This window comes from Pogona vitticeps, chromosome 4 (assembly GCF_051106095.1).
Source record: "Pogona vitticeps strain Pit_001003342236 chromosome 4, PviZW2.1, whole genome shotgun sequence".
Classification (NCBI taxonomy): domain Eukaryota; kingdom Metazoa; phylum Chordata; class Lepidosauria; order Squamata; family Agamidae; genus Pogona; species Pogona vitticeps.
Genome location: NC_135786.1, coordinates 141,349,648 through 141,372,208, shown reverse-complemented (window position 1 = coordinate 141,372,208; position 22,561 = coordinate 141,349,648). Strand labels below are relative to the sequence as shown.

The window sequence follows — 22,561 nt, the reverse complement described above, 5'->3', positions numbered from 1 at the left end:
TCCCGCCAAAACAGGCTGCCTCAGAGCACCCTAATCTAGTCCCCAATCTGAGGTTACACGTTCTTCTACTAGTGCACCCCCCCCGTGAGGTACACCTAGAAGATTACCTACGTGCTCTCAGATTGTCCCTGACTAGACCCCCCTTGCTCTGGGCACACTTGCCAAGGCTTTGCTGGACCGCTGGACAACTGGACCAGTCGTATCCCACCCGCTGGACACCAATCAATGTGACAAACCCAGACCTACTGGGACCTGCCACACGTTAACTAGGCTGCCACCAACCATTCCCTATAAGAAGTCACACAGACCAGGGATGGATTTTTAACCAATAAAAAATAAGGTTTATTTAAATCACACACAGGGAAAATAAAACGAACCAGTGAATAAGAAATAGTAACGTGGCTTAGTCTCATTCATACATGCATACGGTTTGGTTCACACAGAACCCTTAACTTGAAGCACAGACCCTGAACCTATCAGTTCTGGCTAACCAACAGACACCTGAACCTATCAGGTTGGTACTCTGACACACAGTAGTACCCTGTCTGACACACAGACTCCCACACCAGCTTCTTCTTCCCAGCTGCTGCTTCGTCACATCCCAGCGTCTCCTAACTTCTCCACACACGCATCACATATATATACAGTACAGCCCCTCCTCCTGATGTCCCGCCTTCCACTCCCCATAGGATGGAACTTTCCCTCCAAACCCATGACAGACAGGTAACATCAGTGCTGTATGTAACACCGACTGTGATCATCTTCCACCTCAGACCTCAAAGAGGAATATGTGGCCCTCACAACACCCATTTATGTAATATAAATAAAACTAAAAGATGGCAAGGAACCAAAAATCATATAGTGAATCCCATAACTCAATGAAAATTTGTACTCAAATCTCCTTCTTCCTAGTCTTAATACCACAACTAGAGCGCTTCTTCTAAATTGCCTTCTAATCCTATGTATGCCTAAAACGTGCCATAAGTGGGGAAAACAATCTGCCTCTTGGAAACAGAGAACTAGTGAGATGCAATGAACTAGAGCAGGGTTCCTGAACTTTTCCAACTCGTTACTCCTTTGAGCGGTTGCAGCTGCAGTGGAGCAGGAGGAATGGCGGGAGGTGTGGGGCAAAGTAGGAAGGGGAAAAAAGTATGAAGGAGCCAGCAATGGAGCCGAGTGAGCAGCAGTGCAACAGTAGCAGTGGCTCAGCGAAAGAACAGAGAGAAAACTCTGCCGCACTGCTAGCTGAGTTTGGCAGTGCACTGGGGGGCTCTGTGGCACCCCAGAAGCCACAGTGTGCTACAGCATACATTTTGGGAACCCTTGACCTAGAGTTACACTTAAATATGGGATCATGCTGACCAAATTATTGCACAGCCATGAAACCTTAAGCAACTCAACCCATCCAGAATCATTGTTGCCCAGATAAAGTTAGGTAAAGTAAGTAGTAAAGCATTTCAAATGTTAGTAAAGCATATCAGATATCAGATGTTACATGGTGTGACCTTAAATGTGTGAGGGGTTTCAAGGAAATCCCTAATAAGATGGATCAAAGCTTTAGGATCAGGCTGCCACATTTTTTTACTGTTTGAATACATTTAATTTAATGGCTGTCATTTCCCATTTGACATTATATATTTCACAGAATATAATCTTTAAAAAATTAAGCTAAAAATACAGTGAAAAACAGAACATATTGAATTTTGCTTTTACATCTGTTCACTTTGATTTTCTGTAAAACCTGACTGGGACAAGATGTGATTTTTTATCAGTACAAAGGCCTTGTCACAGGATATGACAGGTACAAAGGATAGGCTTATCTTATAGGGGTTTCCCCCCTTAAGTCATACTCACTGTGAAATATTGTTTACTAGCTGTTTCAGTGACAAAGTTATAGGTACAGCTTTTTTAAAAGCTTCCAAAATCCTGAAAGCTTATATTGACAAGGAATGGAATTAATTGTCTCTCCTTTAGTAACTGGCATTGACCCCATGGGACTCATGCATCATAACCTACAGGCAGAAAAACAGAGTTTGGTGCTTCTTTAGGTCCCACGATTGTTAAAAATCTATATGACAGTTTGTGCACAGCAGTTTAAAGTGTTACAGTATTCTCCATTCTGCATGTGTGCCAGTAGTTGAAAATAAGTGATCACTTAGTTGTGGTTAAAAATGTAAAAGAACCTTTACTGTACAACATGCAGAATATAATAGACAGTGCTTTGAAATTTGGTACTTTATGCATAAACTTGTGTTTGACTTATTTATATTCATTTATTATCTTTAAACTTTACAAACATAGTTACTTCCTATATATCTCTAACATGACTTCTAGACTAATACAGGGGTCCCCAAGCCCTGGTTCGTGGTCCTGTATCAGCCGTGGCTTGGCAGGACTGGGCCATGGAGACAGACCTCCCGCCCCCCACTCGCCCCACGTATGCCCACCTGCACGCAGGGATACCTCACCCACCTGCACATGTGTGCATGGGTGCCCTGTCCATCCATGCATGCAGATGAGCGCACCCCACCCACCCACGCATGTGTGAGCATTCACCCTGCCCACCCGTGAGCACGCCCCACCCTAGCATGCATGAGTGTGTGCCCCGCCTAGCCACAAGCGCACCCCGCCCACCCATAAGCGCAGGGGCTGCCTGCCCCCTGTGCACGAACCCCTCCCCCCAATTGGTCCACAGTTTGGAAAATGTTGGGGACTGCTGATCTAATAGACATCCTCTCAAACTAGCAGCCTAACTGACAATCAACTGCCACTTGCTTTTTATAGCAGTCTGACAATAAATCTTCTAAGCTCCTATTGGTTAATGCCAGACAGACTCTTATTGGTTAGAATGCTCTATGAGGTAAATGTCACATTACAGTCTTTCCCATATAAACATCAGACACAGACAGACACAGACACAGACAAACACACACAAGCTTCTAAAATCCTGAAAGTTTATATTGACAAGGAATGGAATTAATTACCTCTCCTCCGGTAACTGGTATTGACCCCATGGGGCACACACATCATAATCTACAGGTAGAAGAACAAAGTTTGCTGGTGACTTAATTAGTAACTGGTTTCATGATAGATTTGCTTAAGATTAAAAATCACTCAGCTTTTAAAGAGAACAATGAATTTATTGATAAACTATTTTTCTTCCAGCACCTCAGTGTTGGCATGCAGCAGCAATGTTTTCTTTTTAAGGAGTTACTTTCTTGTGATCCTTATTTTTTTTAATCCATACAATTTACATTTTCAGGAACTGAGAAATAATACTCATTTGTCTCTTTTTAATGTTTCTAATATTATATCTCTTTTGTCTCTTCAATGTGCACTTTCTACAAACATGATCTTAATGTTTAGTGAAATGAAAGCTGCTGGGCTCTCAATAACCCATTGTCAATCCAGATTTGGGGCTACAGTATAGACAAACAACATATTCAACATGCTCATCTAATGCTACCATTCCATAAAACCTCTTAAATAAATGAATATGTGCTGAATTTGATGACAAGATACCCACGCATAATATATTATTTTTGAATCACCATATCTTTAAAATACTAGTCACTGGAGCATGTGGAGCATGTGGCCAGTGTCATCTTCTGTGCCCCAATTGCAGCAGTAGCTCGGCTGCCATAGCCCTATCTCCTTGCTCACCCAGCCAGTCCAGCAAGGGGACGGAAGTACAAGTCTCCCTGCTCAGCTGCAAAGTGGTTGGGCCAGTGGGGTGGCAGGTCTGCAGCAACCGAGCTACTGTTGCATTTGGGGCACAGAAGATTACACTGGCCACATGCTGAACATGTTGCACAGTAAGTGGTCCGGCGTGGTCCCGGGGGGGGGGAGGAGGTAATCAGGCCAGGCACCTATGCCAGGAAGCCACCATCTCAAATTATAGCCCAGCAATTGTCAAGGACTGTTATTTAGGTACTGTGGAATTATTGCAGAATGTGCATTCAGACCATTGACTGCAGAATGGAGTGGCCCTTGGAGAAATTAGTCATCCCAAGTATAAATTAATATTGTTAACTCATATTAACATCTAAGTAGACAACATTGTGTTGTGATGTTTTCAGCTCATCCTGCTGTCTGTGACTAGCCTTTTTAGGATAATCTGCTGAGACAGAGGGAAACTCCCCAGGAGCCATTAAGAAGCCATTTGGATCTAGCAGTCTTCTAGGGCAGATTATTTTAATTGGCCCTCCACCCCTGCAGAGGCTCAGGCTTCCAATAAAATGAAACCCTACCAGGTAGTGATTTGACCATGGCCATATAACTACTGAGAGTACCTCCATACCCAGATCATCACCATCCTGCCCAGTACAGAAAACCAGGTCAAGAGTATGCCCTGCCACAAAACTAGCCAAATGGATGTAAACATTTAAAACCTCTGTTGGAGATGTAAACAAAAAGAAGATTCTTTCCATCACATATGGTGGTTATGCGGGAAAGCCCCAAAATACTGGAAAAGGGTTGAACTGCTTTTTCAAGAGGTTCTAGGGAGTTTGATAACTGTAACCCCTGAATTCTTCTAAACATAATTCCGGACTCAATAGAACCAATGGAAACATATTTAGCCATCTATATGTTGACAGCTGTAAGAATTCTCTTTGCTAAACATTGGAAAGACCTGGAGAATCCATCACAAGATGAGTTAATAGCAAAAATTCTGGACACGGCAGAAATGGACAAATTATCAGAATGCTTAGATACAACAAGAAAGACGAACCATGAGGACTGTCGGCATAAATTTTATGACTGGCTCAGAAATAGAATGTAAATTAATATTTGATAATTGAAGGCCTATTATCAACTTAGAAATAGAATGTATATCATAACTAAGTTGTACTGGGAACTTATGTACCTATGAAATACCCCCTTTTTCCTCATCCCTACACCCAACACTTAAATGTTTTTTTTTTTAAAGTATGCCCTGCCACATGAGTGGAGGTGCCCTATTGTCATGGCAGGCGTGAAGTCCTGAGCCATTCCTGATAAATTGGCCTCTACATAGTTGTCGAAGTCCCCCAGCACAGCAAGCCGAGGTGACTGCAACACTATACTTGAGAACAGCTCAGGCAGGAAGAGTGTCATGCAGCATGGTGAGTGGTTTCACCAACAGAATACTTATTCTGTCCTGAGCACCCACTCATGTACATGTAATTCAAATCCAGCAGATTATGGGACATGTCACCTGGTAAGGGTGACTGAATAGATGCTCCTCTTCAAACAGGTGGCAAAAGTCATGGGGATGGAAGAGAGACAGAAGCAAAGCAGCTTTGGTCGAACACTCCTGTTTTTCTACAGCTGAGGGGATACGTTAGCAGATATCCCCTAGCTCACACACTCCTTTGCCCTGGCAGATGACACACAGGACGACTCTTCTCAACTCAGGAACGCTTGACAGTAGCAGCCCTTATACAAGCTCCAGCTTATACGTGCTCCTCCTCAAACAAGTGGCAAAAGTTGGGAGAGGGAAAAGAGATAGAAACAAAGCAGCTGCCTCCCAGTCCGGCAGTAGGGAGGGCTGTGGCCCTGAGAGAATTGCAGTTCTAATGGATGCTAACTGTAGCTGGTGACGCCCGTTCATTTAATATCTATTTTTCATGCTCCATCTTCAGAGTTTCTGTTACATACTTCCTTCAGATGAAGTAGCAGCATATCTACAGAGGAAAAACTGGAAACCCTTGGAGATCATTAGCTTAGCTGTAGTTTGGTAGTGGTTACAGAGAGATTACTAATGATAACAGAGAAATTTAAAATATAAAGAAAAGAGATTAATTTAAAAGTGATATTATCTTATACAAGATAAACCGATACCTAAAACAGTATTTCTAGATTTCCCCCCATATAAATGTGCTAATAAGAGATTAGAATCTTTCAATCATTTCCTCTATACTAGCAGATAATGAAGGTGCATAGACTCTTTCTTGTACTAAAATAATAATATAGATTCTTTTTTATTCATGAGTCAACCATTACATATTACCATCCTTTGTGTCTTCCACAAAAATAATGGATGAATGAGTTGCCAAAGGCCAGTATTTTTTTCCAGATACCAGAAACTTCCCTTTCTAATATATGCCTGTTTCAGCTTCCCAAGCACCAAGAAATGTTTGTTGTTGTTATGTGCCATCAAGTTGCTTCCAACTTACGGCAAACCTATGAATTAGCAATCTTCGAAATGTCCTGTCCTCAACAGCCCTACTCAGCATGTATAAGCTCAAGTCTGAGGCCTCCTTTAGGGAGTCAGTTCACCTCATGTCTGGTGTTCTGCTTTTGCTGCTGCCTTCCACCTTCCCCAGCATTATTGGCTATTCCAGATAATCCTGCTTTCTCATGATCTATCCAAAATACGACAACCTCAGTTTCAACATTTTTGCCTCCAGAAATAGTTCAGGCTTGATTTGATCTAAAACCCACTTGTTTGTATTTCTAGCAGTCCAAGGTATCTGCAAAGCTCTCTTCCAGCACCACATATCAAACAAATCAGTTTTTTCCCTGTTAGCTTTCTTTACTATCCAGCTTTCACATACATCAATGGTGATTGAAAATACAAGAGAGTGGATGATCTTGTTCTTGGTCTCCAGTTTTGAACTAGCATAATGATACTACTGGATACACTGAATACAGATTTTCATGTGTGTTTGAACTGGGGCAAGGTCTGGAGTGTGCCAATAAATTCTAAATGTATTTATTATTTTGATGTACACAGTCAAATGCACTGTGCTGCAGTGGTGCACACTCTGTGGATAAATTATGGTAACACATCACTATGCAGTTTTCACTACAAACACTTTTGGAACCCATTATTTTTTACCCTTAGCTGCTTGACTTTAAACTCATACGCACATATACACGCGTACATATGTAACATCTTCCCTTATAGCAGCGTCTCAATTCCATTTTCAGTTAATGGAAATTATGGGTAGGAATGTAAATCTTCACTTGTCTCATTCAGGTGTGGGTGTGTATTACCCTCAACTGCTACTTTATTTAAGAATTTGATGCACTAAATGAGTTGTTTGCAACTTCTTTAACCATCAACCACTCCTTTTACGCTTATTGTTTGCCTGTGCATTTTTAAAATGGAAGGACACCAAGACATTTTATGGAAGGTACGGGGGCTCTGATGTCCGCGGGAATTGCACAGAGTTTTGAAATTCTTTGCAGGTGTGTCTCAACATGTGAAGTTTCTCACAATAGATTCAAGCAAATCCTCTCACTGTTCCCACAAACGAGTTTGCATAGTAGTGGAATTGTGCAGGAGATATTAATTAATTAAGTGTTGTCAATTTATTTCCAACTTAGGCAATCCTCCCAAGGCTATGTATGAAGTTTTCTGAAGTTCTGTACCAGTCCCCCATTCTGGTGCTGTGCTGAGACCATGTAGCGTGTCCAAGGCTATACAGTTGGCAGGACACATAATCTGATTAGCTCCACCATTTTGTGGTGATCTTGACTGGATCTTCTCCCCAGAAGCACAGTGGAGATTTGAATTCCCAACCCCTGGCTGCACAGCAACACATTCCAGCCCACTGAGAAATCCCAGCTCACACTGGTTCCCAAATTGTTTTTTTTCCATTGTTCAGAAGCAGGGAACAAAAAATACAATGAACAATTTGGTAAAATATCTATTTTTAAAAAACCCAAAAAGTTAGTAGAGTGTATTTAATGTGGAAGAGAAGAGGGAGGAAACAAAAGGAACTTTCAGAGGAATTGACATTTTAAGTCTCTATACAGTAAAGCAGGAAGAATGGAGTCCAACAAAATTATAAGCATAGCAGTGGAGTTATCTCTGAATACTTTCTTGCACAATTTAGAGATAAAGTCTAGGCCATGTTTAGTGGCATGTAGCTAAATGTGGAGTAACTAACTAGTGACTGTGGAATGGCCAAATGTTACTGCTCCTTTCCTTCCCTGTCTTTTATCGGTATTCCTCCTCTGCTCTGTTTTAGTTCCTGGTTTCCTCAGAATATTTCCTCACCAGAGCTTAGAAGGAACAAATTATGAATGTTGCTACCTGTAACAAATTCCTTTAATAGAATATGTAATAAAGGCATATGTAAAAAATTATATGAGGAGTGGAATTTATGCTAGTGTTATTTTCGGTTTATTGCGCAGCAATTAGTCAGGCTTTTTGCAAGAACACCAAAAGAAGACAAAAAAGAGAACAGATGAAAGGGCAATAATTAAACAAATAATGGTGTAAAATTAAATATATGAAATGTACTAAAATATCATAATGAATAATTATTTGTTAAAATAAATCAACATTATTTATTTAAATAGTTCTAGGAGAATATATTACCACTGGGAGAAATAAAAACTGTCCTTATTAATGCTACCTTTGCATATATAGAAACTTTAATGTCACATAAAAATCTGTTGCTGCCCAGATAAGTACAATTTTGTCTAAAAACATATTTCCAGGTTTTGCATCTGTAATGGGTAATTTGTTCTAGTTTTTTTCTTTCAAAAGACAAATTTAAGAACTTTTAGTTGCAATCTGAGTGGAATTTTTCAAATTTGTATGCCATGCTGTCAAAAATCCTAATAAATAGGAAATGTAAAAAGTAATGATAGTCTTTAAAATTTGTTACCATTCTAATAATAATGAAATACAATTCTAATGTTACAGTGAGTATTCAGAACAGAGCTCGGAAACTTTTATTATTCAAAAACACCAGGCACAGTCAAAATTATAAAAACATTGACTGGTATTATATAACAGACACAAATTTTAACCAAAAACCTAAATATCTGTTAAATACTGGTACAGTCTGTATGCTGTTCATAACATTGCCATTTTTTGTAGCTTTGATGGTGTGATTTCTGAGATTTGCAACTGCTTATAGTACTGTGTGAAATTTCTTGATATTGTTCCCAAAGTCCAAGTGACTACAGGGACTAGAGATGGGGATATACAAATACTATATCCTCGTACAGCTGGTGTTGACAAGGATCCAGCTCCTGGGGCTGGACTGTCCATTCATACATCTGGCGGCAGTGATGGCCCCTCTCTTCCTTCCAATCGCTCCAGAGCACCACTTGGCTACCCACTCAGCAGCCTTCCATGGATACTTGTCTTCCCTCCCTCTGCCAGGAGTGGCTAGACAACTGGAAAGAGAACAGCACTTAGGAGCAATTGGAAGGATGAACGGGGCCAGCAGTGGTAGTGGACATGGATGTGGCCCCAGTCCCAGGGGCCGGACCCTTGTTAACTCCAGCTGTGCGGGGATATTCGTATACAAATACCCCCATCTCTAATGGAGACCACTGAAGTTTGTTTCTTCCAGAGGTAAGTTTCGATTGCCATGTCTCTGCTAATTTTTCCAATTCCTTACTACTACTACTACTACTACTACTACTACTACTACTACTACTACTACTACTACTACTACTACTACTACTATCATTATGATGATGATGATGATGATGATGATGATGATGATTGGACTACAGCTCATTAGACCCCACAACCAGAATGGCCAATAACTGTACCACCTGGGAATATAAGGAGATGTAGGGAAACCAAATTTTTCAAGACCAAAATGAACTACAGTGGTACCCCGCTTGACAATAACCTTGTTAGCCGATGAAGTTTTTGTGATCGCAAAACAATGTTTTAAATGGGAAAAATCACTTCACGATCACCGGTTCCCTGTTTCAGGAACCAATTTTTCACTTTACGATGATCAGAAAACAGCTGATCGTTCGGGTTGCAAAATGGCTACCCGCTGTTTAAAATGGCTCCCCGCTGTACTTAGGACGGATTCCTCGCATTACAGGCACCAGAAAATGGCCACCCTATGGAGGATCTTCACTGGACGCTGAGGTATTTCGCCCTTTGGAACGCATTGAGCGATTTTCAATGCGTTTCAATGGGCTTTTTCATTTCGCTTGACGAGGATTTCGCTTAACAGCAGTTTGAATGGAACGGATTATCCTCGTCAAGCGAGGTACCACTGTACATTGAAAAAGCAACTTTCCAACCTCCCAAGTGCTGTATCTCCCTGTCTCTTCCTCTCTCTCTCTCCCTTTCTCCATTCCTCACAGTCTCCTTACAACCTTACTTTCTTTCCCCACCCCCAGGTCTTGAAGATCAAAAGGGTTGAACTCCTAGCATTTCTCCAAAAGTTTGCCCTCCTCAGGGTTAAAAATAAAAGTAGGGAATATAAAGAGAAGGTTAATATGCCTTTTGTTAGTTTTGATATAATGTATGTGAAAGAAAAATATAAGATTCCCACAGATGGATCAAAATTAAAACAGTACTGTATTTTCTCTAAAGTGGAAATGACAGATGGGGTGTTGATTTCATGCTAAAGATTCTGGGACTTGTAGTTCTACTTAATTTGCTATTGGGTAATGGGAACATATACCATCACCATCTTCCCTTTCCACAAATAGGTTTCTCTGCCTTGGAGCAAGTAAAGGGGGAGGCAGAAATTCACAGGATTTATGTAGATAAACATCACTATGCCTTCTTTCATCAAGGAGTTGATCTGGAATGCTCGTTACTTACATTTCTCCAATGACATTAAAATCTTTTGTTTTACAGACAACAGGGATCAAGACAATCACATTCGATTCTGGAGTTCAAAGAGAAATAATAACATTATATTAAACCACGATATCTTTACATCACCCTCATGTTCTACTGTAACAGTTCCCAACTTGATTCTGTACATGATGCTGGACTTCACCTCCCAGGAACCCTAGCCACCATGGCCAATGATCAGAGATTTGGGCAGTTTTAGTCCAACAGCATCTGAGGAATTAAGACTAGGAACCACTGTTCTGATCTTCAGAATTATATTGCAGAATTGGGTGGGCAATTCAATTGTTAAATCCATGCTGCATCTGTATACTGACACACATTCCCACCTGTTTCCATTGTAGACGGTCTCAATCAAATGCAGGTTGGATGTGTCTTGTGGCTGCTTCAGATCAAGGCTAAGTCATGGCAAAAACCTTTCGCTTATTTCACTTTATGAATTGTATTACTGTTGCCCTTGTGTGCCATCAAGTCAGAAATGACTAATAGCAACTTTAAGAGAGTTTTCATGGTACGTGAGATATTTAAGGAGTAATTTTACCAGTTCCACACCCCCAGTGAGTTTCCATATTAGAGCCAGGATACAGAACCCAGGTTTCCTGAGTTCTAGTCCATTACTGTAGCCACTGTACCATAATGAGTACCCAGATTATATTATATACACTTTTAAAATTACATTTTTAATGATTAAAGAACATTTTAAAGGTCCAAATTGAACTTGCTCCTGCACTAAGAACAAAAATGCATAAAATGCATTTCCTTTGTTTTGTATGCCTAAGGTAAAAACAGTAGACTACCAGTAGCACATACTATGGTTAAATATTTAGCACTTAGTCTCTTTTCTGTTCTCTAAAACAATATCTGAATATGTGTTTCTTCTGGGTTCACTCTCTGACCCAATTCAGTTGCAATGCAACAAAAGAACTACTTTGAAACATAAGATTTGTTTGGGAAACAGGCATTTTGAATATCAAAGCAGAAATGGCATTGAGCAGAAACTGTGTGTAAGGTTCAAAGTGCACTTTCTCTCCAGGAACTGAAGCATTAAGTAATAATCTGGGTGTATTTTACCATAAGCCAAAGAACATATAATTGTAACTTTTGGGATCTAAATAAATTAAGTGCTACATTTACTGGAGGAAAAAACTTGGAGTTCCATTTAGGCTGATAGGAGGATCCGTTTGTGATGAAATGTTGCATAAATAATACAGGAGGGGAGGGCTCTGTTCACAGTTGCCATGGAGACCTTTGTGCCAGACTGAATTCTATTCTTTCTACTTTAAGACTGCAGCCCCTGGGTCTTGGAGTGTCTCCGTATTTTACATCCTCCTTGTCTTTTATTTCTTGGCAAATGCTTGCATGGTTAAAAACCAAAGAAGAAGACTGCTGATCTGCGGTACTTGGATGGTCAGGATGGTCACTAGCATACAGGATTTAAAATCTTATACATTCACTTTTCTATATGATGAAAGAAACAAATTGACTAGACCTGCTTGAAGTACTATTTTGGGAGGAGGGAAGACTCATCCTGAAGCTTTGTTTACCAGGTTTGTGCTGGATATATTTCCTTCTTTTTTCTTTTCTTTTCTTTTTTCATTCTTTCTTTTTTTTGGAAACTGATCAAGAACTATTAGTTTACAAAGTGTGAAAAATCTGTTTACAAAGGTAAACAAAGGTAAAGAAAGATATGTGTAGGATTTTTCCAGTTAGTTGGGTTTTTTTCTATATAGTTTCTAATTAAGTTATGACAATCTAGCTGTCTGTAAGTTATACTACTTTAGAATGTTAAAAAACAAAATAGTTGGCTCTTATAAATAATATTGTGAACTATCTATTTTTAAATGATTGGTTTTTTTAAAAAACGACTCATAAAATGTTAACATATTAAAATAACTTTGGTAAGAATGGGCACACGTTTATCCAGTTTAAATTTATCAGCTGACTGAAGCATCTTTATGCAGCAGAGTTTTATTCTGTTTTTTCTCTCTCTGTTAGTTGTTGCACCATTTATCAGAATATTAAGATTACAAAAGATATATAAAATACAGATAAAGTTTTTAGCTGGAACACTTTGGTTTTTATTTAATGCTTCCATCATCATTCCAGCAACTTTGTTTGGCTAGTGGTATTTCATTTCCTTTAAATATTCGAAGAACAGAAATAACTGTAGAGACAGTCTGTTTGAAGATAAAAGAAACAATGTGTGAAGTACATTTCTACAATTTCTGTTTTATACTAATTGATCTCTTAATACATTGAAATACAAACCTGCTGCATTGCATTTTCACTCAGAAGTATCTTTATTTGCAATTTATGTTCCTGTTCATAATTTTTGCTTTAAAAACCCTGAATGCTTAGCTTCCTAGACAGACTGTATTCAGTCAATTCAGCTAACATGAATTGCAATACGGAGAGTTACTTGATAATAGCTTTTGATTCTAATGTCATGGATGAACTGCTGTATAGTGACATAGCCAAAGAAGACTGTGAATGACTGCTCAGTAAATTAAATAAATGAACCGATACATCTCAAGTATACATCTCATACTATATGTACTTTCCAGACTGTACCCATAACTCAGAGCTCTATGTCTTTTTAAAGGAGTGGTTTAATTTATTTTAATGTCTGAATTTCACTGTAAAACAAATTTTCTTAAAATTCTTTACTGTCTAGCAGAGAAGGTATAGTAAAGTATGCCAGTAATTTAAGAAAATTGTTGAAAAAGATGCAAAAGTTTGGCTTTTTAAAAAGATTTATAAAACGTTTTTATTAACAGTGCTGACATAGAGAAAGCATGTTGTTATAATTTCATAAAATTATCTGCACTGAATAAACCATATGATTGGTAATACTAATTGTGAACAGAACAAAACTAGGACCCTGTACTACTGGGGCCCAGCAACAGTGAGCAAGACGGTAATCATGAAATACGAGGGAAAAATATTCCCATGACTTAGAAGTACATGTTTCCTTGTCCTTTTTCCTGCTTTGCCACAAAACAGAGATTATTTTTCATCTGGTATCAATAATATGTTGTTGCCTAATCCTATGCCAAATATATTTTTTGCATTTTAATGATATGTGTATAAAAATCTGAAGTTACCTACATTCTCTAGTTCTTAAAACTACAATAAAGTTGTGCTAATCATATTGTGAATGGAAATAGCTCTTTATCTGTTAGTTCATGTTTTGTTAAAATCTTATTTCAGACCTGTACATTCATTTTGTCATGCTAAGAACAAATTTGACTGATTTGAACTGAGGTACTAACCTAATTCTTTGTAGCTCATGCACTGAGTAAAAACTGCAGCATCTGTTTCTTGAATGACAAAGAATAGCTGAATTTATAACAGAGGTAAAGGTAAAGGTTCCCCTTGACATTTAGTCCAGTCGTGACCGACTCTGGGGGGCGGTGCTCATCCCTGTTTCCAAGCCGCAGAGCCAGCGTTTGAGCAGAGTCAGAGTAGAATGGATTTTGAAATGAGTGATTTAAAATTACCACTAAGAATGCTTAACTGAATATCCCATGGCTCAGCTACTCATTCTTAATGTGTGCTTTATTATGAAATAAGCAAGAGATTTGGGATTGATCATGGTTATTTGAATTGATCCACCCTACTGTGACTTCTTCCTCTACCATGTGACTGTGAAGAACATAGCAAGAGCCTTTTGTGTACCCAGCATTTTAGGCTGGAGGTAAGGGATGAAAGGAGGGAAAAAAAGATACTGGAGATTATGGTGGGCCAACTTGAGTGCCTCTGCCCAGTCCTCCTGGAAGCCAGTTCTCACCAAGAGTAAACAGCATTTTGATTCGTTGGTATGGCCTGACCATATTCATCATATGTCTCTCCAGCTTATGTCTCTCCTGCTTCCCACATCACCACTGGGTGCAACAAGGGAACGCTGGTAAGCAAGGAGCTGGAAGTCTTTATCTCAGCTCCCAAGATACCTGTGCATGAACCACCCACCACAAACAGAGCAAAAAGCTAAGATGTATATAGAACAAATTTTGACAAAGCTTGTCTGCAGTTCACATTGAGGAAACCAATTAAAATGACTTTTCTTTTTCTGTCTGTCATATTCATCACAAGACCAGTGAGTGGCACAGTATGGCCATGCCTGTGTTTGTACTATAAACTTCAGTATGACTACCTTATTCCTTCACCTGTGTTTCAGGAAGCACGTGAGCAAACAAACGAACAAAAATAAACTATCAGGTTTTTAGGTTAGAATGCTTATAGATCAAACTCTGTCATTAGAGGGCATAAAGTTCCTCTCTGGTATAGGCAGCTGTGATGTTTGCCCCTCATAGCCCCTGTTTGTCTCCCCAAAACAGAGCACACGAAGGCAAACAAAAAAAATCACCTTTTCACACGCTGCCACCAGTTGATTTCTTTATCAACGTACTTAGGAAAAACGAAGGTCCGATCATCACTGTCTTTTGAATAAAACAGGTTTATTGGTTACGTATGTTTCTATAATACAGTGGTGCCTCGCTTAACGAGCGCACGGTATAATGACTAATTCGCATAGCAATCCATTTTTTTGGATCACTAATGCGAAGGCATACCGACGGTTCCAATGGGCAAAACTCGCATTACCGATCTTCGCATAGCGATGTCGGGGAATCAGCTGTTCAGCCGTTCCAAAATGGCCGCGCCCTGCCGCTATGGGGAAACATCGCAGAACGGTGAGTTTTGTGCCCATTTGGAACGCATTAAATTAAGTTTAATGCGTTCCAGTGGGTTTCCCTGTTCCCTATAGCGATGTTTCCGGATTGACCTCGCTATGCGGGGCACCACTGTAATTCATAAGTATCTTCTTCAGGTTCATCAAGCATCAATAACAATCTTCTATATTATCTTACAGGTTACTATTCACTCCTCAGAGTAATCCTCAGATTCCCAACTATCTTTCTCTTCCAAACTCAGATACAGACTGTAAAACTCCACTCCTCCTCTCTGTCTCTGCCTTTTAACATCTCTAGTGGCCCCACCTCTCAACCACATCAGCATAAAACATGAATAATGAATAATGCATGACTTATTTAACATAATAAGGGTAAACGCCACAGCAGCTAACATAGATTGGTATAACTATGCTGATTTTTGGATGGAGATAATTGGTTTAAGTGTTCGATGTAAGGTCACCTCCTGTGTAATTATTAGAATAGTTTATTTACAGTCCTTAGACCAGTCACATATGTATAAAAACTTATAAAACCATGTAATTTCTAACTTTCAGTGTTCCATTAGAACATGCTGTAGCAACCCCAGACCTACTGGAGTATCCCACCCTGTAGTTATGCTGCCACCAACCATTCCCTGTAAGGAGTCACACAGACCAGGAATGGATTTTAATAAATAAAAGAACAAGGTTTATTGAAACAACAAACAGGGTAAATAAAAGAATCAGGTAAATAGGAAACTGGAACGTGGCATAGCCCCAATCATATACATACAACAGATTGGTTCCCTCTGAACACTTTAAGGTAACGCACAGACCCTGAACCTATCAGTTCTGGCTACCTAGATAGAAACCTGAACCTATCAGGTATGTACTAACTGACAAACAGTTGTACCCAGTCTGACACACAGACTCCAACTCCCCTTCTCCACACCAGCTCCAAATATATATACAGTACAGCTCCTCCCCCCTGATGTCCCGCCTTCCACTCCCCATAGGATGGAACTTTCCCTCCAAACCCATGACAGACAGGTACCATCAGTGCTGTATGTGACACATGCTAGCATGCATACAGCTGGGAGCTACTATCTAGTTGGAATTTGACTTCCACAATCGAAGTATTGCTGCACAGAATTTCGCAACTTGACAGGCGATCTGCGTATCAACATCCAAGAGAAGGAACTGAAGCCTGTTTCCCTCTGAACACCCTGGGATTCTTTCTATTATGGGGGTATTAGTCTCTTTGCGCACTATGTCATGCAATGGGCAGGTGAAAAACATGCTGTATGGGCTCAATCTCCCTCAGGTGGCAGGAACATAACCTTTCAGCAAAAGGAGTATTTTTATTCTTTCCTTCTAGTTCAGCAGAGGGGAGGGCCAAACACCTTGCCAAGGTAAAGGCTCTTCTGGTTCCTTTAACTTCCAGAGATGTTAAGTATTTGGCCAGTTCCATGTATTTTTTGATGTAACTCCTTACTGCCATGTTTTGAATGCTAGAGGGGTCTGTTTGATATTCATTGTCCTCTATTCTTTGTTTGATTATTTGTTTTGCCTGCTCTAATCCAGAAGATATAAGTGCCTGGGGTGAGGCCAATTTTTCCCAAGTAACCCTGGACAGATTTGACCCGCTTGGATTGATAATTATCATTAAATATCAAAGAAAACAGTCCTTTGGGGTTTAACTGTCCCTTTAGCCACATATATATAGAGATTGGATCCTAATCCAGGCTTCTACTTTAAGGCATCCTATTTCTAGCCTTATCCTTGCATTTCACACACCTCTTGGGACCTGGAGTATAGTTCTTAGAAATTTAGATTCAACTATTTCTTGTGATGCAAAGTGAGAGCTGGGTTGCCCCATGAATGAACCGTACAACAGCTGAGCTAAAGCCTTTGCTTTGTAGAGTTTGAGGGCTGCTGGTATAAAGGACTCTCCTTGAGAGAGATGGAATTTTACTACACTATTTGCCGATCTTTCTCCCTGATCTGCTGCATATTTACTATGCTGAAGCTTAGATCTCGAGGCCTGTAGAACTACCCCCAGATATTTGAAGTTGTTCACCTGCTCGATACTGTGTCCATTTATTTGCCATGACTGAATCTTGGGTCTACGTCCAAAGGCAATTATCTTGGTCTTCTGATAGTTAATAGTCAGGGATTTGTTTTCATGGTATGAGGCGAGCTTCTTAAGTTCCCTCCTCAACCCTACAGGGGTTCTGGATAGAATTGCTGTGAATTCTGGATAGAATTGCTATGTCATCAGCATAGAGTAGAACTGGCACTGTTCTGTCTCCAAGTTTCAGGGAATGGAGATCAGTGGTGTTAAGCCAGCTTGATAGATCATTTAAATAAAAGATGAATAATGCTGGTGCCAGTAGGCAGCCATGCCTAACATCTCTGTGAGTTTGCACACATTCCATGAGGTGTCCTTGTCTGCTGCACCTGACTCTCAGGTATGTTTCTTCATGTAGGGCCCTAAAAGTATTTTGTCTATAGATGAGTTTCTTAATTTGTCCCAGAGGTGTATTCTAGATATAGAGTTGAATGCTGATGTAAAATCCACAAAGGCAGCATAGAGTGAAGTTACTCCTTTGGCCAAGTATTTCTCAATAATATGCCATATAATTAGGCATTGATCTATTGTGGATCTCCCTGGCTAAAAGCCTGTTTGTTCTGCCCCAATGATATTTTCTACTTTGAGCCAATCTAGGAGTTTATCTAGGGGGTGCCTTGCATATAATTTGCTTACAATGTTCAGCAAACATATTGGCTTGTAGTTGGCTGGGTCTTCCCTTTTCCCCTTCTTGTAGAATTGGGACCACTACGGCCGTTTTCCATGATATCAGGATATGGCCTGTGTCATTGATACGTGTGAAAAGAGGTGCTAGAAAGGAGCCCCGCCATGTCTTATTTTCTTTTAGGAGTTCTGGTGGAATGTTGTTAAGGCCTAGGGCTTTGCCATTTTCAGCTGATCTATATGAGCTATAATTTCATCTGGGGTCACTGGGGGCCATTTGGAACTGCTTCCAAGCGTTAGTGGAGGGGGGGGTACAATGACATCCTCATACATACCTGTAAAGTGCGATACCCATTTATCTCGTGGGATACAAGAGGATAATGGGTGTTTGGGCTCCGATAGTCTGCCTGAAATTAGTTTCCAGAAAAGGGATGGATTTTTGTCTTTTGCTGATTCTATCACCTTCCTCCATAGTTCTCCAGTGTGTTCTTTTTTGCTGTGGTGTATCCGCTGTTTGTATTCTTATTTACATATCAATAGTTTTAGGAGGACATCTTTTTTGACATGGTCTTCTGCTCTCATGTATTCCTAGTATGTCTGGTTTACTAATTCTTTTGCTACCTTACAGCTTTGATTGAACCAAGGTCTGGATTGGTTGTATGATTTCTGAAGGTTTCTAATATATGAATGGACAAGGTGTGGATTTAGCTGTTGTAGGAGAATTTAATATATATCTATAGGATTCCAGTGGACTGGCTGGCTTCCTACTGGATTAAGGGAGTCAATCAGATTTTTTTAGTTTAGAAGCTGTTTAAAATTTTGTGCCAGTTTAGGTGACCATCTTATTCAGCAGCCCACTCTTTCTAGTGTTTAGGTGAAAACACAGATGTAGGGGGAAATGATCCCCCTCCATGTAAGGAAGTTCTTGGAGAGTTTCAACCATGGAAAAGAGAACCCTGCACACCAGGATGTAATCAATTGTGCTAGCTTTGGATGCTGCCATAAATGTGGATTTTCCTGTAGTATTACCTGTAATTGTGGCATTTAAAACTGATAGGCCCAGTCTCTAGGCAGATTTGTACAGACAGGCCCCAGCATAGTTTGCACATTGATCTTTAGATGCCTTCTCCTGATTCAGGGTCCTCACACTATCATTTCTTATATTGGCTATCTTAAATTCAGTTCCCAGGTAGTTGTCATCTGGTCCCATATGGACATTTAGATCCCCACCAATCAGGACCAAAGCATCTGGATGTTCCATGATAAGCTCACTTGTATAGTTTTCAAGGTCTATCCAATTTCCTTCTGTTTCTGCTTTTCTAGATGTGGGAGGTAAGTACTGTATACGTTAATGATCAGTAGGGTTTTCATACCCCCTATTAGTACTACTGCCATGGCCAACTATCTCAAGAGGGTGTTTCATCATAGATTTCACTTTTAGAGCCATTGATACCAGAATGCCCAACCAACCCTTCATTATCCCCGGTCCGCGCCCTGGGATTGCCCCTACCATGAAAGAGTTGAAACCATCTAGTACTATATCTTTGTCAGACCAGGTTTCTTGCAGAAGAATGATGTCATATTTACAGTGGAAGAAAGGGGTATCATGGGTATGGGAGATACATCTGGTCCAGCCTGCCACATTCCATGATAAAAGTTCAACTTGAGATGCAGATTTTTGATTGCTTTCTGGAGCACACCGACATGCTGATGTCCCATTTAGCTCCTGAACTTTCAGTTCATCTACCTTTGGAGTCATTTCCCCTCTTGTGGCAGAGAGAATTTTAATGGGGTTCCATTCCTTGTATATTGTTAGCTTCTCCATAGCAGGCTGAGATACATCTGATGACTAACATCCTCTATAGGTGAGGGAAGCAGCTGGTGTGGGTAAAGGATAGCCTTTACGGGCCTAGTCTTTGTTGTTTTGGTTTCTTTGTGTGTCTCTACTAAAGGATGATCTTTCAGCTCTACCTGGGTAGGTAATCTTTGTTACGTTTTGGACTATGGGATCTTTGTGAAATTGGACTTTTTGTCCCCCCCCCCCCCATGCAATATTCCAGGACGAAGGCTTCTAGTCAGTTCTGGGAAAAAGCTACTAAAGGGGCATATCTATTGCCCATGAGCCACTCGGGGATGGGATCAGAGATAGTTCCAATTGTGCAGGCTGGATGTATCTTATCTTTGTGTGGATGGTGTATTCCGTCATTTCTGGGGGGTATAATACCTTTCGAAAGAGGCCTTGGCCTTGGGAGCATTTTCACCTGATTACTCAGGTTTTTGATTTTGCTTGTAAAATCACAGGGCTTGTTAATTGGGATGCTGTTTGGAAAGGTTGCAAAATTAGTGTGCGCTTCCTTTCCTCTGCTGTCTGGTTTAGTTTTTGAAGGTGAACTGTTGTAAATGGTAGACGCTTCAGCCCTAGATCTGTGAGGGTCATCGCTGAGATTTTCGGCTGTTATCTTCCTTATGAGAGCGGCTGAGGGGGCCATCTCTTTCTTCTGGAACCTGAATTTCTCTGATTTTATTTGTTAGTTTGTATGTGTCCAATTTTGTGATCAGTTTAAGGTTGATATTTGAGTAGGTTGTATGTATTCCCCATTTGAAGGGTCCTGCTATTTCAAACTTGTATAATAGGCTCCAAAAATGATGGGCCTGTTTACTATTGGTGAAGATCATGTGCACCCTGCCTCTTAATTGCCCAGGCTTACTGGGATATATACAGTAGCATTTGTGTTCGTTTGAGCATCCCAATCCTCACCCAGTATTTTTGTTATCGTCTGCAATATTTCTGAGTTGGAGGCCCGGGTGCCATTTGATTTTCTTATTGGCCAATTGTAGATGGTGATATGGTTCACGGACTTGGGTGGTGGGATTTCAGCTGGGGTGGGCTCTTCACTATCTGAGGTTACTGTCCATTGGGGGTTTTCTGTCTGTGTATTTTCCTTACATACTGTCACTGCAAGTAGATGCTGGGGATAGGGTTCTTCTGAGGTGTTTCCCCACCATTCGTCTATAGTTATTAACTCTTGATTGGAGGATGTTAAGTCAGGTCCCTCTGTGGCATTACTTAGGTCATATGGGTCTGCCCAGGCTTTTAGGGTCAGCCCAGAGATGGGCATTCGGTCCTGAGTTGTTTTTTCTGATGACTGTGAGTATCTCTAACTTTTAAAAGTTGGGGAGTTATCTTTTCATGTTTGATTTTTGTGCCCAGCTCCTTTTTTGCCTGAGGTCCTCTCTGTTCAGTATTCTGAGAATTTGAGGGGGGTGCTACTTTTAAAATCCCCAGCTTTATCATGTCAGCAATGCATTGTAGTGTTGCTTTAATATCAGCGATTTCTTTCTTTAAAACATGCACCATTAAAGGGCAGATTATTCCACCCTGTTCCTTGGAGGAATTTTACTCACTGTGAGCCAACTGTAAGTTGACGAGGTCGACAGATCAAGGCCCCTGCTGAATGCTGGACAGCCCCCCAAAGGCAGATGGCTTTTCTTAGACAAAGTAGATGCTTTTCTTGCAGACTTGATTCAAGTAGATCCTTGCTATCCACTGGGGAAAAGGGTTGATGTTTCTTTTAGGCTCCCATTTTTCTTACGTAAGATGAGAGAGTAGCTTATTGGTGACTCCTGGAAATTAGTGCTTATACTGGATCTCTTCTCTGTGTTCAAGAAGGAGTAATGGTGTTTTTTTTTTCTATTTTCTTTCCAAGGCTTCAGTTGTATAATACAGAAGCAACAGGTATTTCTAATGTCTCTCGGCAGCTCCAGCAGTCATTATCTCTGTGTTTGCTTTTGCCAAGGTTAAAATCATGCCTCCAGCTGGAAAGTAAAATCGCAGCTTCAACTAAATAAAAAGAATAAAGCCATATAAAATTACATAAAATAAAGATAAAATCACCGCTACTTAGCCACGAGCATGCTGCCTGGCTGAGCCGGAACCGGAAGCCCTGTAATTATTAGAATGCACATTGTGCATTGGCTTGCTTACGAAGGACATCTAGAAACGTCAGCATGTATGAAATATGCTTATTAGTATACATTGCTCTAATATTATACCCCAATTTACTGGTTTATAGTTTGTTTCTGGGCAGAGGCAGAAGTGTTAGTTTTAATTTATATAGCCTGCTACACTTTGGGGCTTTACAATGTTTGAACAACAACTTGAGCCGTAAGTTCTTTACTTATTCATTGGGGCTGTCATCAAAGGACTTGCTCCAAGTGCTCCCACAATATGAAATTTAGCAGTTTAATGAACAGCTCTTCTCACTGGTAAGTAGGGGTATGCTAGTAATTTACTTGGACTCCAACTTCTAGAATTCTTCAAGAATTACCCAGGCAGAATTCTAGGGGTTCCTGTCCACAGACACATACCTACATTTTACTTACCTGGAATAGGCCTTATCTTCCAGGCTATCCAGGGCCCACTTCCTGTACTAAAAAGAAAATGACCCTATGCTGCCTGAGAAGCTTAGGTCTTTATGGGCATTGTAGTATTGTAGCTCATTAGGGTCTGTCTAAGGAACCCCAACTATTTAAAAGATGATACTGTTAAGGTCCTATATTCAATATGCCAGCAAGT

At 40.3% G+C, this 22,561-nt stretch overlaps 1 protein-coding gene across 17 annotated transcripts in view; it reads left to right on the top strand.

Annotated features, from left to right (window-relative positions):
• Window positions 1-22,561, top strand: part of CTNND2 (catenin delta 2) — a 717,568-nt gene that overhangs the window by 181,937 nt on the left and 513,070 nt on the right. Inside the window, exon 1 of one of the 17 annotated variants that reach the window (XM_072998495.2) lies at window positions 11,814-12,108. The exons of 15 other annotated variants lie outside the window; for them this stretch is intronic. The gene's annotated coding sequence lies outside the window, so the exon portion shown is untranslated. Of the gene's footprint in view, window positions 1-11,813; window positions 12,109-22,561 lie in introns of those variants that run through there. One more of the 17 variants, XM_078391700.1, reaches the window with a different exon arrangement.